This window comes from Palaemon carinicauda, chromosome 11 (genome assembly GCF_036898095.1).
Source record: "Palaemon carinicauda isolate YSFRI2023 chromosome 11, ASM3689809v2, whole genome shotgun sequence".
Taxonomy (NCBI): Eukaryota; Metazoa; Arthropoda; class Malacostraca; order Decapoda; family Palaemonidae; genus Palaemon; species Palaemon carinicauda.
Genome location: NC_090735.1, coordinates 116,735,370 through 116,742,869, shown reverse-complemented (window position 1 = coordinate 116,742,869; position 7,500 = coordinate 116,735,370).

Below are 7,500 nucleotides of genomic sequence, written 5' to 3'. Positions count from 1 at the left end.
ATAAGTCCAGGGATATTTGTTTCCGAGAAGCACAAAAATTAAATGTTTTTCCTTTCAAATATAGCAACGCTGTTTCATACGCCAGTGCTAATGGGACTGTATATCATTCAGAAAAAAACAAAAATCGATTACCTCAGATTATGCATTGTTGACAAGTCCTTCGAGAGGCTCATAATGTTAGCATCCGTTTAAGAGTAAAAGATGGTCTGAATACAAAAGAGCTAGGGAAATGTCTACGTTGAAGGCAGTACCGAAACCATCCAAAAAGACAACAACGAAATTTGGAATAAAGTCGAGTTCATGTCATGATAGATATGAACTTCTGGTAAAATCGGATATTGCACATTAAAATAGAACTTTATATCCTTATAAGAAAGAAAATCATAATATTGCTTCTAGATTGGGACAGATAAAAAATTTACATGATATGATAAACATAAGAATTCAGCGATGCATTAATCTGTAAGACATGATTATGATTATAACCGAGTTTGATAGAACCTGTCATGATTTCAAAATATATCAAAAGATACGGTGGGAAAAGATGTATAATAATCCTTCCCTCTTCCCATTAATACAAAGAAAATTCGGTTAAGAAAACGCTGATTCGACAGCGCATGACAATGACATGCATTAACGAAATCACTGGACAAGAAGCTGCAGTACACAGGAAGTGATCACATATTTTGATAAGGAGGACAGACTATTGACTTGAATGAGGGGAGATGGTTGACCCTGACACACTCGCTTTATTCACACACATTCCCCAAGAGAGAGAGAGAGAGAGAGAGAGAGAGAGAGAGAGAGAGAGAGAGAGAGAGAGAGAGAGAGAGAGAGTCCTGTTGAAATACTCACTCGTCGTACAGGGGTCGAGAGAAATTCTGAATGGAACCCATTGAGCTTAAATCTACATGATAAAGAGGAGAGGAGAAAGGATGGTGTCCACTGCTTCTCTTGGACGGGGCTTAAGCATATTTTGTCTAAAGAGCGAGCGATGCCATTGATGCAGCTCACAAGTGCTTTAAAAAACTTAGTGGATGTGTAATGTCAGAAGGAGTCACATTCTCGGCTCCTTTTAAAATTACGCTGTATGGCGAAAAGAATGATTTCGGATGTCAAACTTGTATCTTTCACATAATAAAATTCATCGATACAACTTTTTCTATTGGTTGTTTTCATTTACATTTAGTAATATCCTACTCCCCTTTGAAGAGAGAGAGAGAGAGAGAGAGAGAGAGAGAGAGAGAGAGAGAGAGAGAGAGAGAGAGAGAGAGAGAGAGTTCTCTACAGAATTCGTGTGCAAAATAAAAAAAATACTTTTCACCTGCTAGGTAGCAGGATAGTAACCTTAAAAGCAATTATATGTCGATCCCCTGAACAATTAATGTCCTATTCTGAAGTCTTCCATAGATTCTTATGATATTATTGACTAACTTCCTTTATTTAGACTTTCACAATCCCTTGCAGCTTCTTTTACTGTTACTAGTTGTGGCAACCTATTGGAAACGTCCCTGCTTTTCAATCTGCTGGACTGGGGCTCGAGGCCCACTCAATCTCGATAGTTTCTCGTAGCGTCTGCAACCTCACCATCCTTGTGAACTAAGGATGTTGGGTGTGGGGGAGCTTAAAGGTGTACCTGCCAAGTCATCAGCAGCCATTGCCTGGCCCCCCTTGATCCTAGCTTATGTGGATAGGAGGCTTGGGCGCAAATCATATGTATATATGATCAGTCTCTAGGGCATTGTCTTGCTCAATATGGCAATGCCACTGTCCCTAACCTCTGCCATTCATGAGCGACCTTTAAACCAGTCAGAGGCTCAGAGCCACATTCCACGATTGTCCCATCCAAACTTACATTGACGTCCTTTGTTTTTTTTTTGTTTTTTAGAGTTACTCTATAAACTCAGGCCATGAAAATATCAAACACGGATATATTAAGCAATTATAGCGTTCTTAGTAAATATTACAGGTGAAACTTTGAAAAATACCATCAGCATCACAACCTAAACAATATTCATGTTATATCTTAGCCAGTTCTTTAGTAAGTTGTCATTTTACTCACGTATGCCACTTGCAAAATTTCCTCTGAAACGGCAGTTTCCTATCTGAATTAACCCATATGTTGACCCACCCCCTTCCTTTTTATAAACCCACAAAATCGCTTCTTTATCAAAATTCTATTCCGTCTCTCGTTTTTAATTTCTCAGCTGAGACGCCTTCTCACCCATGTAATTCCTTTGTATTATTATTATTATTATTATTATTATTATTATTATTATTGTTATTATTATTATTATTATCATTATTATTATTATTATCATCATCAATTTGCTTTTCCGATATGTAAACGGAAGATGAAAAATTTCATCTAGTATATTCCAAAGTTTTGCGATTACAGTTATATTCATATATTTATGCAATTGTCCAAATACAAAATGAATGAATCCTAGTAACAAAATGTATAGCCTACCTGTCTTCATAGGCGTAATCCCAGAAGGTAGAACTAATCTAATAGACCCCAGAGAGTATAAGAAAAAAGTGTTCCCTTAATAACGCAAATTAGATCGACATCTGTTATTAAAATTCCTTTGCAGAATCATAGGAGACCTTTTCCTCCCCTACCACCCTCTACACCTCCGTCTCCTTACCCGACACCTAACGGTCAAATGTTATTCCTCTTAATAACAGTAATTAAAACACATTCCAGGAGGAGGAGCCGCCCAATAAAGGTGTAATGAGGCAAATAAACTTTTGCGAAGCACTAAAAGCCGTTGCGGTGAGCTCCATCATCCATCACCATAAAAATGAACCACAACCTCGAAATTGGACAAGTCAGGTCTCACTTCCCTAGATGAGAGAGAGAGAGAGAGAGAGAGAGAGAGAGAGAGAGAGAGAGAGAGAGAGAGAGAGAGAGAGAGAGAGAACCATTATGTAAATAGTGACTGGAAGGCTCTCAGAAGAGGTTCTGTTTTTTTTTTTTTTTTTTTTTCTTTACGAGGGAAAAAACTCTGCTGGTTGATTGTTTGGCCCTACACAGCAAAGATGGGAAACTTCCGTGCTGTGCATATGCTGTGGCATTCATAATGAATATTGTCTTGACGAGCCATCCGGCTGTCTAAAAACGCCGTTATTGCAATTAACGTCGAAATTTTGAAACTTTCAAAAATTCTCTAACAGATCAGGGAGTGTCAAAGCTGTGTTGTTTATGATTATTATAATCTCATTGGTTTAAACTCTGTTCTGGAAGCTTAAGCTGTGCTCTGAAAGCTTATCATCGTTAGGACTTGCCATTCTTAGAACAGTAACCATGGATATGTGCAAAACTTATTCAGTTATGAGATATTTTTTAAAACGTACAGACATAATTTCGAAACCAGTGATACAAACGAATCGACAATGCTGCGATGGAGAGATTGATTGATTGATTTGAGGTTTTGGGTAATTTATTTAGATTGGATAAATATTTGAATAACATTTGTAGAGAACTGTTTCATCCTATTAGTTAACAGTAGTTACGTTGCTTTTGGCGATTTTGGAGTCCAGACTTTTGCTTGTATAATCTTGGATAAAACTGGGTAATGGTAACATGGGCGCTGAAACATGTTACCGGTATATAAGTTTTTACCTGCTCACGGTATAATACCTTTATTTAGATTTAAATTCTTATATGTATAGAGTTTTAACTATTTTAATGTCTATGGTCATTGACGCCGACCGGTGGAGAGAATAGCTAGTTTATGGTAATAAATTAAGAGAAATATCGCGTTGGAAAGATTACATGGGCGAATAATGTTGACGATAAGATAATGATCGACGAGAAAAGTTAAGGGACAGACGAAAGTGGTACGGAATGACCAAAGCGATGACGGGAGAGATGTTGGACCCATTACATCAAAGTTTATGAGCGCGAGGTGGCTTCGGGTCGATCCGCCGCTGTAAAAGTGACCGCAAGCCCAGTAACCAATGCCCTTCCAACTAAGAAATCACTTTCCTTCTGCCGGAGGAACAGAAATATCCAAATCCATTATAAAATTCGAGGGCATTTTTTTATGACTTTTCACGGGAATATTTGTCTTCGCTTTTGGTACGATCCATCGAAGTCGTAAATGATATGGTGGTATTTATTCTGTATCTGTGTGATGCTAATCTGCTTGTTTCATTTTTTCTTTCCTTCAGGATGCGATACATTTTGTACTGATGCCATTGAAGTTTCTTTCTTCCTTTTTATAGCCATGAAATAAAGCACAGTATTCCATTATATTATTATTATTAGTGTTATATTTATCAATATTCTTCTTCTTCTTCTTCTTCTTCTTCTTATTATTATTATTATTATTATTATTCAGATAAGTTTAAATCTAGCAGAGTTTAGCCAATAATTTTTACTTTTGGCGTTGGAGACAATTTGAGTCAACTAAAAAAAAAAAAAAAAAAAAAAAAACTCCCAATTAAGCTCGTCCTTCTGAAACCACGACAGCGGCAAGAATCAATTAGGTTTTTATGTCTTTATTTCGTGTTTGGCTAATTTCTGGCGCATAGGCGCCCTCCCCTTCCAAGCGTTTACGACTGTTCTCAAAGTAGTTTTATAGACAACTGTTGAACTGTTATCACTGGAACAAAGGGAGCCAGAAGATTCCGATGGTTTAATTACAATTATCGAATGAGGCTGAGAGAAATCGATTAAATCTGTATTGCGCTTATTCTTAATCACTGTCTTTTGTCCGAGAACAATTAACACTCAAGAGCGCAAGTCAAGCAGCGGCTCTTTTCTCATGACCTGGGCTGGACGGTCAACATTTTTTTGTCCATTCTTTGTATTTTTCTTTTTTTCTCATTTTTTTATTTGATTTAGAATATCTTTTATTTATCGTTTACTATAGTCAATAGAACCGATTCTAAAACCTGCTTCCATATGCGTATCGTAGGTTGATTTAAATTTCTGTTACTTTTAGTTTCCTTTATTTTCTTTTACTTTTTTACCATTTTCTACGTCAGCAAAGTGTTGGAACTGAAAATTATTCAGTTGTATAGCCAGCTTTCACTATGAGTTTTTTTTTTATTTACTTTGCTAATTTGCTTACCTATCAATTGTCAGAGTAGTTTCTTTATTTCTTTGTATTTCTATGTAATTGCTAACTGTTGTTGCAAAATGAATGTCGAATTCTACTACTCGTATTTCAGAGGGGTTTTCCTTTTTATAATATTTGAGTTATAATTTTACTCACTGTCCGTGGCATCTTCCTCTGTGGTTTTTCATACACCAAGCGTGTGATCATCCAACATTGCATAACAGTATATAAAAAATACAATTCTCTGCTGAAAAGGTTTTCCGTTGAAATCTTGTCACTTGTTTCCAAAAAGATGAAATTTACAACAGCTTTTAACTTTTAACTCCAAGAACTGTTTGGATGCAATTTTGAATTCAGTGGTTAACGAGCTTTATATCATTATATAGCAAATTGTCATAGTATTAATTTATAAGAACTTCTCATGTATATCTGCTACACGATCTATTCAAAATATTTATAAAAGGACATGTTTGCTTTTATGGTTTTAACTGAATATTTTTTAATTTATTTTTCATTTACAATAAACGATATCAGTGTCAATGACCTTAGATGTTAGGATGCCACAAACCTTAAATCAATCAATCAATCAATCAAAATCTTTAAGTAATTAGATCTAATCGGTTATCTGAAAGTTGCATTTGTATAAGTTGAAAATAAAACTGCTTCACCATGCTTTGAGTCATGGTCTTCATTTCAACAGTTGGACACATAAAAAATTAGCTTGTAATGGACTAAATTGTCAAAATATATAATATTCACTAAACTTAATGATGTTTATTCGAATTTACCGGTAATTACACATTAAAATGTATAACTTTTACGGACCTATAGATAATTATACATAATTACGAATTTATCACACTTACTGATACTATAGATACCTAAACATTTAAGCAATAAGGCTATATAGAACATAAAATTTCTTAGCGTTAATGGATGTTTACTTAACAGGTAATCGAAGTCCCAAAGAAATTGACCAATAAAACCATGTAATAAAGACTAGCTGACAGGCAACGATCCCATCTTTCACCAGACACCCCCATCCCAGCTCCTCTTTAACCTTTTTCACAATAAATGACCCAGCTGTTTATTTATCTCTCCTCTAAGCTTTAAACAGACAGGGAACCGTCAAACAAAATGTTTGTTTCGAAAACCAAAAACAAACACCGGGGGTTCAATTTGTCAATTAGCTGTTAAACGCATTATCAGACACTTATCCACAGGTAATAAATACCAAAGGAAACCAAGGTGTCAATTCCCAGTGGTCCCCTACACTTGAGCAGCTATACCTTGGGAAAATCGAGAGATTTCCACTGCCTAGGGGATATGACCGGGCTTGTTTTTTTCAAAATGTTCTTCATCGGGAATCTATTAGAAATCCCGCGTAGTAAGAACTATTTAAAAAATATCTTTCTATCTCCGGCTCACATACGATCTTGATTTCACCGAATCAATATCTTCTTTCCCACCGTTATCCTTACATTAAGGGGTCGGTTGCCTGATGCACCCTTTAATAGGATTAGGTATGGTTTATAATTTGGCCGAGGATTTTTATGTTCACGATCGCATGCCCTTGCAGTCATCAACCACAGGTATTGGCGGTGGCTTAACCTTTGATTAAATAGTCCGCTGCAAGGCGGCAGTTTCCACAATCATTGGCGTACGATTAACCTTTTGTTAAAAAAAGCAAGACTGCAAGGCAGCAGCTGTCCTTTTAGTTGCTTTCTACGACAAGCGACAAGCACAGCGTACGGTGGTAATATTCTCACACCCCCACCACAGTGCGATTACACTGAATCTATACGGCTTAAATAAAGGAAATCTATTCCAGCGTATTTACGGATTTACTGTTGCTGTATTTCAGCATGATGCCCAATTTATTTTACGCACATATATAACGCTGTGTATAAACATAAGTTTTTGTAAGCGTTTACAGGGTATGATACTATTTAATTATTTCTCATGCATTATGATGAGCTAACTCATAATTGATTGTAAAACTTTCAAGTTACTATTATTATTATTATTATTATTATTATTATCATTATTATTGAAAGAGTAATCACTTAATGAACAATGTGGCGCAATACTGATGCATGAAAATAAGCGGAAAATACTATTATTTAAGCGTAAGTAAACAATTTTTCCTTTTGTATAAAATTATGATATCCCATACCAAGGTTGAACATATAGGAAAAAAAAAACTTAGTAATTTCTTTCCTGAAAATATTAATGGAATCTTTTCTGTTTTTCCTTTTTTTTCAAATTTTATGTTCAGGAAACAATCTTCAACAGCCTATTTTAATGACTTACTTAAACTCATTTCAATCCCATTCTTCAAACCTTTTAAAAAAAGGTAACAAATAAAAAGAAAAAGGCACCACACAACCCCACTTATCGGCCGACTATAAAGTCCAATTGGGTGATAAAA